The 17,413-nt window shown below is 41.0% G+C and overlaps 10 non-coding genes across 10 annotated transcripts; all 10 read left to right on the top strand.

The window, feature by feature from the left end:
- The first annotated feature begins 1,250 nt into the window (after positions 1–1,250).
- LOC149772164 (U1 spliceosomal RNA) lies at positions 1,251–1,414 on the top strand. Its single transcript, XR_016417748.1, has one exon. It is a non-coding gene; the product is annotated as a U1 spliceosomal RNA (small nuclear RNA).
- A 1,459-nt stretch (positions 1,415–2,873) lies between these two features.
- On the top strand, positions 2,874–3,037 carry LOC149772165 (U1 spliceosomal RNA). The gene has a single exon (XR_016417749.1). It is a non-coding gene; the product is annotated as a U1 spliceosomal RNA (small nuclear RNA).
- A 1,477-nt stretch (positions 3,038–4,514) lies between these two features.
- On the top strand, positions 4,515–4,678 carry LOC149772166 (U1 spliceosomal RNA). Its single transcript, XR_016417750.1, has one exon. It is a non-coding gene; the product is annotated as a U1 spliceosomal RNA (small nuclear RNA).
- Positions 4,679–6,155: 1,477 nt separating this feature from the next.
- LOC149772167 (U1 spliceosomal RNA) lies at positions 6,156–6,319 on the top strand. The gene has a single exon (XR_016417751.1). It is a non-coding gene; the product is annotated as a U1 spliceosomal RNA (small nuclear RNA).
- Positions 6,320–7,792: 1,473 nt separating this feature from the next.
- Positions 7,793–7,956, top strand: LOC149772168 (U1 spliceosomal RNA). The gene has a single exon (XR_016417752.1). It is a non-coding gene; the product is annotated as a U1 spliceosomal RNA (small nuclear RNA).
- A 1,455-nt stretch (positions 7,957–9,411) lies between these two features.
- On the top strand, positions 9,412–9,575 carry LOC149772169 (U1 spliceosomal RNA). The gene has a single exon (XR_016417753.1). It is a non-coding gene; the product is annotated as a U1 spliceosomal RNA (small nuclear RNA).
- A 1,489-nt stretch (positions 9,576–11,064) lies between these two features.
- Positions 11,065–11,228, top strand: LOC149772170 (U1 spliceosomal RNA). The gene has a single exon (XR_016417754.1). It is a non-coding gene; the product is annotated as a U1 spliceosomal RNA (small nuclear RNA).
- A 1,493-nt stretch (positions 11,229–12,721) lies between these two features.
- LOC149772171 (U1 spliceosomal RNA) lies at positions 12,722–12,885 on the top strand. Its single transcript, XR_016417755.1, has one exon. It is a non-coding gene; the product is annotated as a U1 spliceosomal RNA (small nuclear RNA).
- A 1,487-nt stretch (positions 12,886–14,372) lies between these two features.
- On the top strand, positions 14,373–14,536 carry LOC149772172 (U1 spliceosomal RNA). The gene has a single exon (XR_016417756.1). It is a non-coding gene; the product is annotated as a U1 spliceosomal RNA (small nuclear RNA).
- Positions 14,537–16,005: 1,469 nt separating this feature from the next.
- On the top strand, positions 16,006–16,169 carry LOC149772173 (U1 spliceosomal RNA). Its single transcript, XR_016417757.1, has one exon. It is a non-coding gene; the product is annotated as a U1 spliceosomal RNA (small nuclear RNA).
- Positions 16,170–17,413: the final 1,244 nt, after the last annotated feature.

Here is a 17,413-nt window from a genome sequence, read left to right on the forward strand (position 1 = left end):
TATGTTATCATGGGTCGGGAGTTCTTTCCGTTCATTTTTCTTCTCCCGGGTTCTTCCTCCACCATTTATATTGCCTGCCATGCATAGCCTATCTTGTGCTGAAAAATGGCATTAAACCCTACAACAAACAACTTTCAAAGAGCCGTCTCACAACGAACGTGTGAAATATCTTTGAGTAACAGCGATCCAGCATATTTGTGAGAGAAAGAAAGAAAGAAAGAGAAATAAATGGAAACATGCTTACTGGATTCGACGAAAATCAAGTTTTATTTTCACAGAACTTCTCTGCAGTAGAGAGAGAGAGAGAGAGAGAGAGAGAGAGAGAGAGAGAGAGAGAGAGAGAGAAACAATATCTTCAAATAACAGGAACAACTTCGTTAATACAGCAAGCTTGTTGTCCTTATCAAAAGCAGTGACAGCTTCATCATAAGTCTCATTGTAGAGATCATCTGCATCACCAGTTACTTCTGTATCAGCAGCACTTTCAACAATCCAAAGCTTCTAGACTCGGAGTACGGCGAAGCGTAGCTGGCCAATCAGTGGCACAAAGATTTCAAATTTAATAAAACAGAGGAAACAAATAGTAGTATTCCTTTGACCTGACAAGTCGATTTGCAGTGGTTCATAGCAAAAGAGGTTGATGCACTGCAACCTCAAATTTATACCTGCATTTTTCATTTATGACACCAAGCGATCTTGCCAGTGCAAACACAATCCCTTTCCCTACGCAACAGTTCGGGAAAGCATTGTGTACTAAACAGCTGGATGTGATTGACCATAGTTCTTGGTAGACGACTATTGCTATTTCACTGTCAACTTGCTGTGAAGTAACTATGGGAGGTCAATGGCTGATATCAGTTTCAAGAACAAGACAAGCCCGAAACGCGGAATTGAAAAATGTATCCATATATTTAATTAAAAAACCATAATAGCTGAAAAATACGCACCGTTGCCTCAAGTTAAGAAATTTGCCAGGGGCCAATATACGAAACTATCCCCTGCCGTCCGAGCAAACCTATATAGCATATATCCACCGTAAAAGAAACTGAAATTGCAAATAAAGGACTATTTGAAGACATTTCAGTTACTTTTGTAATGTTGAAACATAAGCTATAAAGTTATTCGGAATACTAAGACATCAGCAGTACCATGGCCCTGAATCGTTTTAATTTATTTTCATTACTTAGAGGCACACTTCCTACTCCAGACACAAATGTCAGTTGATAAACGTCAGTAAACGTCAAGAAATCATACTTACCTGGACCAGGGAGTACCGTGATCAGCTAGGCGGTTTCCCCAGGATGAGGCCTTTCCATTGCACTTCGGTTGGGCTGAAACCTGCGATCACCCCAAATGTGGGTGACTCGGGGTCGTTATTTATTAGTGTGGGGGTCTGCGTTCGCGCTAACCCCTGATAATTCAATTAAAAATAACCAATAATCTCAAGCTTATGACAAAATTAGTCTGGATGTCTCTGATTAGCACGTGCCAATCGATAATGTTATTATTTCTTACACTGCTCTTTCAAGGGGTGGGTACCCCGGGTGGTCTAAATAGCCCACCATTACGGATCGCGGCCATCTCACCTGTCTGCGTGTGTTTGAGTTTCGGATTTGGCCCATGTGGTTATCAGAGAAAGCTTGCCAGTATGTTATCATGGGTCGGGAGTTCTTTCCGTTCATTTTTCTTCTCCCGGGTTCTTCCTCCACCATTTATATTGCCTGCCATGCATAGCCTATCTTGTGCTGAAAAATGGCATTAAACCCTACAACAAACAACTTTCAAAGAGCCATCTCACAACGAACGTGTGAAATATCTTTGAGTAACAGCGATCCAGCATATTTGTGAGAGAAAGAAAGAAAGAAAGAGAAATAAATGGAAACATGCTTACTGGATTCGACGAAAATCAAGTTTTATTTTCACAGAACTTCTCTGCAGTAGAGAGAGAGAGAGAGAGAGAGAGAGAGAAACAATATCTTCAAATAACAGGAACAACTTCGTTAATACAGCAAGCTTGTTGTCCTTATCAAAAGCAGTGACAGCTTCATCATAAGTCTCATTGTAGAGATCATCTGCATCACCAGTTACTTCTGTATCAGCAGCACTTTCAACAATCCAAAGCTTCTAGACTCGGAGTACGGCGAAGCGTAGCTGGCCAATCAGTGGCACAAAGATTTCAAATTTAATAAAACAGAGGAAACAAATAGTAGTATTCCTTTGACCTGACAAGTCGATTTGCAGTGGTTCATAGCAAAAGAGGTTGATGCACTGCAACCTCAAATTTATACCTGCATTTTTCATTTATGACACCAAGCGATCTTGCCAGTGCAAACACAATCCCTTTCCCTACGTAACAGTTCGGGAAAGCATTGTGTACTAAACAGCTGGATGTGATTGACCATAGTTCTTGCTAGACGACTATTGCTATTTCACTGTCAACTTGCTGTGAAGTAACTATGGGAGGTCAATGGCTGATATCAGTTTCAAGAACAAGACAAGCCCGAAACGCGGAATTGAAAAATGTATCCATATATTTAATTAAAAAACCATAATAGCTGAAAAATACGCACCGTTGCCTCAAGTTAAGAAATTTGCCAGGGGCCAATATACGAAACTATCCCCTGCCGTCCGAGCAAACCTATATAGCATATATCCACCGTAAAAGAAACTGAAATTGCAAATAAAGGACTATTTGAAGACATTTCAGTTACTTTTGTAATGTTGAAACATAAGCTATAAAGTTATTCGGAATACTAAGACATCAGCAGTACCATGACCCTGAATCGTTTTAATTTATTTTCATTACTTAGAGGCACACTTCCTACTCCAGACACAAATGTCAGTTGATAAACGTCAGTAAACGTCAAGAAATCATACTTACCTGGACCAGGGAGTACCGTGATCAGCTAGGCGGTTTCCCCAGGATGAGGCCTTTCCATTGCACTTCGGTTGGGCTGAAACCTGCGATCACCCCAAATGTGGGTGACTCGGGGTCGTTATTTATTAGTGTGGGGGTCTGCGTTCGCGCTAACCCCTGATAATTCAATTAAAAATAACCAATAATCTCAAGCTTATGACAAAATTAGTCTGGATGTCTCTGATTAGCACGTGCCAATAGATAATGTTATTATTTCTTACACTGCTCTTTCAAGGGGTGGGTACCCCGGGTGGTCTAAATAGCCCACCATTACGGATCGCGGCCATCTCACCTGTCTGCGTGTGTTTGAGTTTCGGATTTGGCCCATGTGGTTATCAGAGAAAGCTTGCCAGTATGTTATCATGGGTCGGGAGTTCTTTCCGTTCATTTTTCTTCTCCCGGGTTCTTCTTCCACCATTTATATTGCCTGCCATGCATAGCCTATCTTGTGCTGAAAAATGGCATTAAACCCTACAACAAACAACTTTCAAAGAGCCATCTCACAACGAACGTGTGAAATATCTTTGAGTAACAGCGATCCAGCATATTTGTGAGAGAAAGAAAGAAAGAAAGAGAAATAAATGGAAACATGCTTACTGGATTCGACGAAAATCAAGTTTTATTTTCACAGAACTTCTCTGCAGTAGAGAGAGAGAGAGAGAGAGAGAGAGAGAGAGAGAGAGAGAGAGAGAAACAATATCTTCAAATAACAGGAACAACTTCGTTAATACAGCAAGCTTGTTGTCCTTATCAAAAGCAGTGACAGCTTCATCATAAGTCTCATTGTAGAGATCATCTGCATCACCAGTTACTTCTGTATCAGCAGCACTTTCAACAATCCAAAGCTTCTAGACTCGGAGTACGGCGAAGCGTAGCTGGCCAATCAGTGGCACAAAGATTTCAAATTTAATAAAACAGAGGAAACAAATAGTAGTATTCCTTTGACCTGACAAGTCGATTTGCAGTGGTTCATAGCAAAAGAGGTTGATGCACTGCAACCTCAAATTTATACCTGCATTTTTCATTTATGACACCAAGCGATCTTGCCAGTGCAAACACAATCCCTTTCCCTACGCAACAGTTCGGGAAAGCATTGTGTACTAAACAGCTGGATGTGATTGACCATAGTTCTTGCTAGACGACTATTGCTATTTCACTGTCAACTTGCTGTGAAGTAACTATGGGAGGTCAATGGCTGATATCAGTTTCAAGAACAAGACAAGCCCGAAACGCGGAATTGAAAAATGTATCCATATATTTAATTAAAAAACCATAATAGCTGAAAAATACGCACCGTTGCCTCAAGTTAAGAAATTTGCCAGGGGCCAATATACGAAACTATCCCCTGCCGTCCGAGCAAACCTATATAGCATATATCCACCGTAAAAGAAACTGAAATTGCAAATAAAGGACTATTTGAAGACATTTCAGTTACTTTTGTAATGTTGAAACATAAGCTATAAAGTTATTCGGAATACTAAGACATCAGCAGTACCATGGCCCTGAATCGTTTTAATTTATTTTCATTACTTAGAGGCACACTTCCTACTCCAGACACAAATGTCAGTTGATAAACGTCAGTAAACGTCAAGAAATCATACTTACCTGGACCAGGGAGTACCGTGATCAGCTAGGCGGTTTCCCCAGGATGAGGCCTTTCCATTGCACTTCGGTTGGGCTGAAACCTGCGATCACCCCAAATGTGGGTGACTCGGGGTCGTTATTTATTAGTGTGGGGGTCTGCGTTCGCGCTAACCCCTGATAATTCAATTAAAAATAACCAATAATCTCAAGCTTATGACAAAATTAGTCTGGATGTCTTTGATTAGCACGTGCCAATCGATAATGTTATTATTTCTTACACTGCTCTTTCAAGGGGTGGGTACCCCGGGTGGTCTAAATAGCCCACCATTACGGATCGCGGCCATCTCACCTGTCTGCGTGTGTTTGAGTTTCGGATTTGGCCCATGTGGTTATCAGAGAAAGCTTGCCAGTATGTTATCATGGGTCGGGAGTTCTTTCCGTTCAGTTTTCTTCTCCCGGGTTCTTCCTCCACCATTTATATTGCCTGCCATGCATAGCCTATCTTGTGCTGAAAAATGGCATTAAACCCTACAACAAACAACTTTCAAAGAGCCATCTCACAACGAACGTGTGAAATATCTTTGAGTAACAGCGATCCAGCATATTTGTGAGAGAAAGAAAGAAAGAAAGAGAAATAAATGGAAACATGCTTACTGGATTCGACGAAAATCAAGTTTTATTTTCACAGAACTTCTCTGCAGTAGAGAGAGAGAGAGAGAGAGAGAGAGAGAGAGAGAGAGAGAGAGAGAAACAATATCTTCAAATAACAGGAACAACTTCGTTAATACAGCAAGCTTGTTGTCCTTATCAAAAGCAGTGACAGCTTCATCATAAGTCTCATTGTAGAGATCATCTGCATCACCAGTTACTTCTGTATCAGCAGCACTTTCAACAATCCAAAGCTTCTAGACTCGGAGTACGGCGAAGCGTAGCTGGCCAATCAGTGGCACAAAGATTTCAAATTTAATAAAACAGAGGAAACAAATAGTAGTATTCCTTTGACCTGACAAGTCGATTTGCAGTGGTTCATAGCAAAAGAGGTTGATGCACTGCAACCTCAAATTTATACCTGCATTTTTCATTTATGACACCAAGCGATCTTGCCAGTGCAAACACAATCCCTTTCCCTACGTAACAGTTCGGGAAAGCATTGTGTACTAAACAGCTGGATGTGATTGACCATAGTTCTTGCTAGACGACTATTGCTATTTCACTGTCAACTTGCTGTGAAGTAACTATGGGAGGTCAATGGCTGATATCAGTTTCAAGAACAAGACAAGCCCGAAACGCGGAATTGAAAAATGTATCCATATATTTAATTAAAAAACCATAATAGCTGAAAAATACGCACCGTTGCCTCAAGTTAAGAAATTTGCCAGGGGCCAATATACGAAACTATCCCCTGCCGTCCGAGCAAACCTATATAGCATATATCCACCGTAAAAGAAACTGAAATTGCAAATAAAGGACTATTTGAAGACATTTCAGTTACTTTTGTAATGTTGAAACATAAGCTATAAAGTTATTCGGAATACTAAGACATCAGCAGTACCATGGCCCTGAATCGTTTTAATTTATTTTCATTACTTAGAGGCACACTTCCTACTCCAGACACAAATGTCAGTTGATAAACGTCAGTAAACGTCAAGAAATCATACTTACCTGGACCAGGGAGTACCGTGATCAGCTAGGCGGTTTCCCCAGGATGAGGCCTTTCCATTGCACTTCGGTTGGGCTGAAACCTGCGATCACCCCAAATGTGGGTGACTCGGGGTCGTTATTTATTAGTGTGGGGGTCTGCGTTCGCGCTAACCCCTGATAATTCAATTAAAAATAACCAATAATCTCAAGCTTATGACAAAATTAGTCTGGATGTCTCTGATTAGCACGTGCCAATCGATAATGTTATTATTTCTTACACTGCTCTTTCAAGGGGTGGGTACCCCGGGTGGTCTAAATAGCCCACCATTACGGATCGCGGCCATCTCACCTGTCTGCGTGTGTTTGAGTTTCGGATTTGGCCCATGTGGTTATCAGAGAAAGCCTCCCAGTATGTTATCATGGGTCGGGAGTTCTTTCCGTTCAGTTTTCTTCTCCCGGGTTCTTCCTCCACCATTTATATTGCCTGCCATGCATAGCCTATCTTGTGCTGAAAAATGGCATTAAACCCTACAACAAACAACTTTCAAAGAGCCATCTCACAACGAACGTGTGAAATATCTTTGAGTAACAGCGATCCAGCATATTTGTGAGAGAAAGAAAGAAAGAAAGAGAAATAAATGGAAACATGCTTACTGGATTCGACGAAAATCAAGTTTTATTTTCACAGAACTTCTCTGCAGTAGAGAGAGAGAGAGAGAGAGAGAGAGAGAGAGAGAGAAAGAGAAACAATATCTTCAAATAACAGGAACAACTTCGTTAATACAGCAAGCTTGTTGTCCTTATCAAAAGCAGTGACAGCTTCATCATAAGTCTCATTGTAGAGATCATCTGCATCACCAGTTACTTCTGTATCAGCAGCACTTTCAACAATCCAAAGCTTCTAGACTCGGAGTACGGCGAAGCGTAGCTGGCCAATCAGTGGCACAAAGATTTCAAATTTAATAAAACAGAGGAAACAAATAGTAGTATTCCTTTGACCTGACAAGTCGATTTGCAGTGGTTCATAGCAAAAGAGGTTGATGCACTGCAACCTCAAATTTATACCTGCATTTTTCATTTATGACACCAAGCGATCTTGCCAGTGCAAACACAATCCCTTTCCCTACGTAACAGTTCGGGAAAGCATTGTGTACTAAACAGCTGGATGTGATTGACCATAGTTCTTGCTAGACGACTATTGCTATTTCACTGTCAACTTGCTGTGAAGTAACTATGGGAGGTCAATGGCTGATATCAGTTTCAAGAACAAGACAAGCCCGAAACGCGGAATTGAAAAATGTATCCATATATTTAATTAAAAAACCATAATAGCTGAAAAATACGCACCGTTGCCTCAAGTTAAGAAATTTGCCAGGGGCCAATATACGAAACTATCCCCTGCCGTCCGAGCAAACCTATATAGCATATATCCACCGTAAAAGAAACTGAAATTGCAAATAAAGGACTATTTGAAGACATTTCAGTTACTTTTGTAATGTTGAAACATAAGCTATAAAGTTATTCGGAATACTAAGACATCAGCAGTACCATGGCCCTGAATCGTTTTAATTTATTTTCATTACTTAGAGGCACACTTCCTACTCCAGACACAAATGTCAGTTGATAAACGTCAGTAAACGTCAAGAAATCATACTTACCTGGACCAGGGAGTACCGTGATCAGCTAGGCGGTTTCCCCAGGATGAGGCCTTTCCATTGCACTTCGGTTGGGCTGAAACCTGCGATCACCCCAAATGTGGGTGACTCGGGGTCGTTATTTATTAGTGTGGGGGTCTGCGTTCGCGCTAACCCCTGATAATTCAATTAAAAATAACCAATAATCTCAAGCTTATGACAAAATTAGTCTGGATGTCTCTGATTAGCACGTGCCAATCGATAATGTTATTATTTCTTACACTGCTCTTTCAAGGGGTGGGTACCCCGGGTGGTCTAAATAGCCCACCATTACGGATCGCGGCCATCTCACCTGTCTGCGTGTGTTTGAGTTTCGGATTTGGCCCATGTGGTTATCAGAGAAAGCTTGCCAGTATGTTATCATGGGTCGGGAGTTCTTTCCGTTCATTTTTCTTCTCCCGGGTTCTTCCTCCACCATTTATATTGCCTGCCATGCATAGCCTATCTTGTGCTGAAAAATGGCATTAAACCCTACAACAAACAACTTTCAAAGAGCCATCTCACAACGAACGTGTGAAATATCTTTGAGTAACAGCGATCCAGCATATTTGTGAGAGAAAGAAAGAAAGAAAGAGAAATAAATGGAAACATGCTTACTGGATTCGACGAAAATCAAGTTTTATTTTCACAGAACTTCTCTGCAGTAGAGAGAGAGAGAGAGAGAGAGAGAAACAATATCTTCAAATAACAGGAACAACTTCGTTAATACAGCAAGCTTGTTGTCCTTATCAAAAGCAGTGACAGCTTCATCATAAGTCTCATTGTAGAGATCATCTGCATCACCAGTTACTTCTGTATCAGCAGCACTTTCAACAATCCAAAGCTTCTAGACTCGGAGTACGGCGAAGCGTAGCTGGCCAATCAGTGGCACAAAGATTTCAAATTTAATAAAACAGAGGAAACAAATAGTAGTATTCCTTTGACCTGACAAGTCGATTTGCAGTGGTTCATAGCAAAAGAGGTTGATGCACTGCAACCTCAAATTTATACCTGCATTTTTCATTTATGACACCAAGCGATCTTGCCAGTGCAAACACAATCCCTTTCCCTACGTAACAGTTCGGGAAAGCATTGTGTACTAAACAGCTGGATGTGATTGACCATAGTTCTTGCTAGACGACTATTGCTATTTCACTGTCAACTTGCTGTGAAGTAACTATGGGAGGTCAATGGCTGATATCAGTTTCAAGAACAAGACAAGCCCGAAACGCGGAATTGAAAAATGTATCCATATATTTAATTAAAAAACCATAATAGCTGAAAAATACGCACCGTTGCCTCAAGTTAAGAAATTTGCCAGGGGCCAATATACGAAACTATCCCCTGCCGTCCGAGCAAACCTATATAGCATATATCCACCGTAAAAGAAACTGAAATTGCAAATAAAGGACTATTTGAAGACATTTCAGTTACTTTTGTAATGTTGAAACATAAGCTATAAAGTTATTCGGAATACTAAGACATCAGCAGTACCATGGCCCTGAATCGTTTTAATTTATTTTCATTACTTAGAGGCACACTTCCTACTCCAGACACAAATGTCAGTTGATAAACGTCAGTAAACGTCAAGAAATCATACTTACCTGGACCAGGGAGTACCGTGATCAGCTAGGCGGTTTCCCCAGGATGAGGCCTTTCCATTGCACTTCGGTTGGGCTGAAACCTGCGATCACCCCAAATGTGGGTGACTCGGGGTCGTTATTTATTAGTGTGGGGGTCTGCGTTCGCGCTAACCCCTGATAATTCAATTAAAAATAACCAATAATCTCAAGCTTATGACAAAATTAGTCTGGATGTCTTTGATTAGCACGTGCCAATCGATAATGTTATTATTTCTTACACTGCTCTTTCAAGGGGTGGGTACCCCGGGTGGTCTAAATAGCCCACCATTACGGATCGCGGCCATCTCACCTGTCTGCGTGTGTTTGAGTTTCGGATTTGGCCCATGTGGTTATCAGAGAAAGCTTGCCAGTATGTTATCATGGGTCGGGAGTTCTTTCCGTTCAGTTTTCTTCTCCCGGGTTCTTCCTCCACCATTTATATTGCCTGCCATGCATAGCCTATCTTGTGCTGAAAAATGGCATTAAACCCTACAACAAACAACTTTCAAAGAGCCATCTCACAACGAACGTGTGAAATATCTTTGAGTAACAGCGATCCAGCATATTTGTGAGAGAAAGAAAGAAAGAAAGAGAAATAAATGGAAACATGCTTACTGGATTCGACGAAAATCAAGTTTTATTTTCACAGAACTTCTCTGCAGTAGAGAGAGAGAGAGAGAGAGAGAGAGAGAGAGAGAGAGAGAGAGAGAGAGAGAGAGAGAAACAATATCTTCAAATAACAGGAACAACTTCGTTAATACAGCAAGCTTGTTGTCCTTATCAAAAGCAGTGACAGCTTCATCATAAGTCTCATTGTAGAGATCATCTGCATCACCAGTTACTTCTGTATCAGCAGCACTTTCAACAATCCAAAGCTTCTAGACTCTTAGTACGGCGAAGCGTAGCTGGCCAATCAGTGGCACAAAGATTTCAAATTTAATAAAACAGAGGAAACAAATAGTAGTATTCCTTTGACCTGACAAGTCGATTTGCAGTGGTTCATAGCAAAAGAGGTTGATGCACTGCAACCTCAAATTTATACCTGCATTTTTCATTTATGACACCAAGCGATCTTGCCAGTGCAAACACAATCCCTTTCCCTACGTAACAGTTCGGGAAAGCATTGTGTACTAAACAGCTGGATGTGATTGACCATAGTTCTTGCTAGACGACTATTGCTATTTCACTGTCAACTTGCTGTGAAGTAACTATGGGAGGTCAATGGCTGATATCAGTTTCAAGAACAAGACAAGCCCGAAACGCGGAATTGAAAAATGTATCCATATATTTAATTAAAAAACCATAATAGCTGAAAAATACGCACCGTTGCCTCAAGTTAAGAAATTTGCCAGGGGCCAATATACGAAACTATCCCCTGCCGTCCGAGCAAACCTATATAGCATATATCCACCGTAAAAGAAACTGAAATTGCAAATAAAGGACTATTTGAAGACATTTCAGTTACTTTTGTAATGTTGAAACATAAGCTATAAAGTTATTCGGAATACTAAGACATCAGCAGTACCATGGCCCTGAATCGTTTTAATTTATTTTCATTACTTAGAGGCACACTTCCTACTCCAGACACAAATGTCAGTTGATAAACGTCAGTAAACGTCAAGAAATCATACTTACCTGGACCAGGGAGTACCGTGATCAGCTAGGCGGTTTCCCCAGGATGAGGCCTTTCCATTGCACTTCGGTTGGGCTGAAACCTGCGATCACCCCAAATGTGGGTGACTCGGGGTCGTTATTTATTAGTGTGGGGGTCTGCGTTCGCGCTAACCCCTGATAATTCAATTAAAAATAACCAATAATCTCAAGCTTATGACAAAATTAGTCTGGATGTCTCTGATTAGCACGTGCCAATCGATAATGTTATTATTTCTTACACTGCTCTTTCAAGGGGTGGGTACCCCGGGTGGTCTAAATAGCCCACCATTACGGATCGCGGCCATCTCACCTGTCTGCGTGTGTTTGAGTTTCGGATTTGGCCCATGTGGTTATCACAGAAAGCCTCCCAGTATGTTATCATGGGTCGGGAGTTCTTTCCGTTCAGTTTTCTTCTCCCGGGTTCTTCCTCCACCATTTATATTGCCTGCCATGCATAGCCTATCTTGTGCTGAAAAATGGCATTAAACCCTACAACAAACAACTTTCAAAGAGCCATCTCACAACGAACGTGTGAAATATCTTTGAGTAACAGCGATCCAGCATATTTGTGAGAGAAAGAAAGAAAGAAAGAGAAATAAATGGAAACATGCTTACTGGATTCGACGAAAATCAAGTTTTATTTTCACAGAACTTCTCTGCAGTAGAGAGAGAGAGAGAGAGAGAGAGAGAGAGAGAGAGAGAGAGAGAGAGAGAGAGAGAGAGAGAAACAATATCTTCAAATAACAGGAACAACTTCGTTAATACAGCGAGCTTGTTGTCCTTATCAAAAGCAGTGACAGCTTCATCATAAGTCTCATTGTAGAGATCATCTGCATCACCAGTTACTTCTGTATCAGCAGCACTTTCAACAATCCAAAGCTTCTAGACTCGGAGTACGGCGAAGCGTAGCTGGCCAATCAGTGGCACAAAGATTTCAAATTTAATAAAACAGAGGAAACAAATAGTAGTATTCCTTTGACCTGACAAGTCGATTTGCAGTGGTTCATAGCAAAAGAGGTTGATGCACTGCAACCTCAAATTTATACCTGCATTTTTCATTTATGACACCAAGCGATCTTGCCAGTGCAAACACAATCCCTTTCCCTACGTAACAGTTCGGGAAAGCATTGTGTACTAAACAGCTGGATGTGATTGACCATAGTTCTTGCTAGACGACTATTGCTATTTCACTGTCAACTTGCTGTGAAGTAACTATGGGAGGTCAATGGCTGATATCAGTTTCAAGAACAAGACAAGCCCGAAACGCGGAATTGAAAAATGTATCCATATATTTAATTAAAAAACCATAATAGCTGAAAAATACGCACCGTTGCCTCAAGTTAAGAAATTTGCCAGGGGCCAATATACGAAACTATCCCCTGCCGTCCGAGCAAACCTATATAGCATATATCCACCGTAAAAGAAACTGAAATTGCAAATAAAGGACTATTTGAAGACATTTCAGTTACTTTTGTAATGTTGAAACATAAGCTATAAAGTTATTCGGAATACTAAGACATCAGCAGTACCATGGCCCTGAATCGTTTTAATTTATTTTCATTACTTAGAGGCACACTTCCTACTCCAGACACAAATGTCAGTTGATAAACGTCAGTAAACGTCAAGAAATCATACTTACCTGGACCAGGGAGTACCGTGATCAGCTAGGCGGTTTCCCCAGGATGAGGCCTTTCCATTGCACTTCGGTTGGGCTGAAACCTGCGATCACCCCAAATGTGGGTGACTCGGGGTCGTTATTTATTAGTGTGGGGGTCTGCGTTCGCGCTAACCCCTGATAATTCAATTAAAAATAACCAATAATCTCAAGCTTATGACAAAATTAGTCTGGATGTCTCTGATTAGCACGTGCCAATCGATAATGTTATTATTTCTTACACTGCTCTTTCAAGGGGTGGGTACCCCGGGTGGTCTAAATAGCCCACCATTACGGATCGCGGCCATCTCACCTGTCTGCGTGTGTTTGAGTTTCGGATTTGGCCCATGTGGTTATCAGAGAAAGCTTGCCAGTATGTTATCATGGGTCGGGAGTTCTTTCCGTTCATTTTTCTTCTCCCGGGTTCTTCCTCCACCATTTATATTGCCTGCCATGCATAGCCTATCTTGTGCTGAAAAATGGCATTAAACCCTACAACAAACAACTTTCAAAGAGCCATCTCACAACGAACGTGTGAAATATCTTTGAGTAACAGCGATCCAGCATATTTGTGAGAGAAAGAAAGAAAGAAAGAGAAATAAATGGAAACATGCTTACTGGATTCGACGAAAATCAAGTTTTATTTTCACAGAACTTCTCTGCAGTAGAGAGAGAGAGAGAGAGAGAGAGAGAGAGAGAGAGAGAGAGAGAGAGAGAGAGAGAAACAATATCTTCAAATAACAGGAACAACTTCGTTAATACAGCAAGCTTGTTGTCCTTATCAAAAGCAGTGACAGCTTCATCATAAGTCTCATTGTAGAGATCATCTGCATCACCAGTTACTTCTGTATCAGCAGCACTTTCAACAATCCAAAGCTTCTAGACTCTTAGTACGGCGAAGCGTAGCTGGCCAATCAGTGGCACAAAGATTTCAAATTTAATAAAACAGAGGAAACAAATAGTAGTATTCCTTTGACCTGACAAGTCGATTTGCAGTGGTTCATAGCAAAAGAGGTTGATGCACTGCAACCTCAAATTTATACCTGCATTTTTCATTTATGACACCAAGCGATCTTGCCAGTGCAAACACAATCCCTTTCCCTACGTAACAGTTCGGGAAAGCATTGTGTACTAAACAGCTGGATGTGATTGACCATAGTTCTTGCTAGACGACTATTGCTATTTCACTGTCAACTTGCTGTGAAGTAACTATGGGAGGTCAATGGCTGATATCAGTTTCAAGAACAAGACAAGCCCGAAACGCGGAATTGAAAAATGTATCCATATATTTAATTAAAAAACCATAATAGCTGAAAAATACGCACCGTTGCCTCAAGTTAAGAAATTTGCCAGGGGCCAATATACGAAACTATCCCCTGCCGTCCGAGCAAACCTATATAGCATATATCCACCGTAAAAGAAACTGAAATTGCAAATAAAGGACTATTTGAAGACATTTCAGTTACTTTTGTAATGTTGAAACATAAGCTATAAAGTTATTCGGAATACTAAGACATCAGCAGTACCATGGCCCTGAATCGTTTTAATTTATTTTCATTACTTAGAGGCACACTTCCTACTCCAGACACAAATGTCAGTTGATAAACGTCAGTAAACGTCAAGAAATCATACTTACCTGGACCAGGGAGTACCGTGATCAGCTAGGCGGTTTCCCCAGGATGAGGCCTTTCCATTGCACTTCGGTTGGGCTGAAACCTGCGATCACCCCAAATGTGGGTGACTCGGGGTCGTTATTTATTAGTGTGGGGGTCTGCGTTCGCGCTAACCCCTGATAATTCAATTAAAAATAACCAATAATCTCAAGCTTATGACAAAATTAGTCTGGATGTCTCTGATTAGCACGTGCCAATCGATAATGTTATTATTTCTTACACTGCTCTTTCAAGGGGTGGGTACCCCGGGTGGTCTAAATAGCCCACCATTACGGATCGCGGCCATCTCACCTGTCTGCGTGTGTTTGAGTTTCGGATTTGGCCCATGTGGTTATCAGAGAAAGCTTGCCAGTATGTTATCATGGGTCGGGAGTTCTTTCCGTTCAGTTTTCTTCTCCCGGGTTCTTCCTCCACCATTTATATTGCCTGCCATGCATAGCCTATCTTGTGCTGAAAAATGGCATTAAACCCTACAACAAACAACTTTCAAAGAGCCATCTCACAACGAACGTGTGAAATATCTTTGAGTAACAGCGATCCAGCATATTTGTGAGAGAAAGAAAGAAAGAAAGAGAAATAAATGGAAACATGCTTACTGGATTCGACGAAAATCAAGTTTTATTTTCACAGAACTTCTCTGCAGTAGAGAGAGAGAGAGAGAGAGAGAGAGAGAGAGAGAGAGAAACAATATCTTCAAATAACATTAACAACTTCGTTAATACAGCAAGCTTGTTGTCCTTATCAAAAGCAGTGACAGCTTCATCATAAGTCTCATTGTAGAGATCATCTGCATCACCAGTTACTTCTGTATCAGCAGCACTTTCAACAATCCAAAGCTTCTAGACTCTTAGTACGGCGAAGCGTAGCTGGCCAATCAGTGGCACAAAGATTTCAAATTTAATAAAACAGAGGAAACAAATAGTAGTATTCCTTTGACCTGACAAGTCGATTTGCAGTGGTTCATAGCAAAAGAGGTTGATGCACTGCAACCTCAAATTTATACCTGCATTTTTCATTTATGACACCAAGCGATCTTGCCAGTGCAAACACAATCCCTTTCCCTACGTAACAGTTCGGGAAAGCATTGTGTACTAAACAGCTGGATGTGATTGACCATAGTTCTTGCTAGACGACTATTGCTATTTCACTGTCAACTTGCTGTGAAGTAACTATGGGAGGTCAATGGCTGATATCAGTTTCAAGAACAAGACAAGCCCGAAACGCGGAATTGAAAAATGTATCCATATATTTAATTAAAAAACCATAATAGCTGAAAAATACGCACCGTTGCCTCAAGTTAAGAAATTTGCCAGGGGCCAATATACGAAACTATCCCCTGCCGTCCGAGCAAACCTATATAGCATATATCCACCGTAAAAGAAACTGAAATTGCAAATAAAGGACTATTTGAAGACATTTCAGTTACTTTTGTAATGTTGAAACATAAGCTATAAAGTTATTCGGAATACTAAGACATCAGCAGTACCATGGCCCTGAATCGTTTTAATTTATTTTCATTACTTAGAGGCACACTTCCTACTCCAGACACAAATGTCAGTTGATAAACGTCAGTAAACGTCAAGAAATCATACTTACCTGGACCAGGGAGTACCGTGATCAGCTAGGCGGTTTCCCCAGGATGAGGCCTTTCCATTGCACTTCGGTTGGGCTGAAACCTGCGATCACCCCAAATGTGGGTGACTCGGGGTCGTTATTTATTAGTGTGGGGGTCTGCGTTCGCGCTAACCCCTGATAATTCAATTAAAAATAACCAATAATCTCAAGCTTATGACAAAATTAGTCTGGATGTCTCTGATTAGCACGTGCCAATCGATAATGTTATTATTTCTTACACTGCTCTTTCAAGGGGTGGGTACCCCGGGTGGTCTAAATAGCCCACCATTACGGATCGCGGCCATCTCACCTGTCTGCGTGTGTTTGAGTTTCGGATTTGGCCCATGTGGTTATCAGAGAAAGCTTGCCAGTATGTTATCATGGGTCGGGAGTTCTTTCCGTTCATTTTTCTTCTCCCGGGTTCTTCCTCCACCATTTATATTGCCTGCCATGCATAGCCTATCTTGTGCTGAAAAATGGCATTAAACCCTACAACAAACAACTTTCAAAGAGCCATCTCACAACGAACGTGTGAAATATCTTTGAGTAACAGCGATCCAGCATATTTGTGAGAGAAAGAAAGAAAGAAAGAGAAATAAATGGAAACATGCTTACTGGATTCGACGAAAATCAAGTTTTATTTTCACAGAACTTCTCTGCAGTAGAGAGAGAGAGAGAGAGAGAGAGAGAGAGAGAGAGAGAGAGAGAGAGAGAAAGAATATCTTCAAATAACAGGAACAACTTCGTTAATACAGCAAGCTTGTTGTCCTTATCAAAAGCAGTGACAGCTTCATCATAAGTCTCATTGTAGAGATCATCTGCATCACCAGTTACTTCTGTATCAGCAGCACTTTCAACAATCCAAAGCTTCTAGACTCGGAGTACGGCGAAGCGTAGCTGGCCAATCAGTGGCACAAAGATTTCAAATTTAATAAAACAGAGGAAACAAATAGTAGTATTCCTTTGACCTGACAAGTCGATTTGCAGTGGTTCATAGCAAAAGAGGTTGATGCACTGCAACCTCAAATTTATACCTGCATTTTTCATTTATGACACCAAGCGATCTTGCCAGTGCAAACACAATCCCTTTCCCTACGTAACAGTTCGGGAAAGCATTGTGTACTAAACAGCTGGATGTGATTGACCATAGTTCTTGCTAGACGACTATTGCTATTTCACTGTCAACTTGCTGTGAAGTAACTATGGGAGGTCAATGGCTGATATCAGTTTCAAGAACAAGACAAGCCCGAAACGCGGAATTGAAAAATGTATCCATATATTTAATTAAAAAACCATAATAGCTGAAAAATACGCACCGTTGCCTCAAGTTAAGAAATTTGCCAGGGGCCAATATACGAAACTATCCCCTGCCGTCCGAGCAA

Source organism: Sinohyriopsis cumingii, unplaced genomic scaffold (genome assembly GCF_028554795.1).
Source record: "Sinohyriopsis cumingii isolate HCF-2022 unplaced genomic scaffold, ASM2855479v2 utg001517l, whole genome shotgun sequence".
In the NCBI taxonomy this organism is placed as follows: domain Eukaryota; kingdom Metazoa; phylum Mollusca; class Bivalvia; order Unionida; family Unionidae; genus Sinohyriopsis; species Sinohyriopsis cumingii.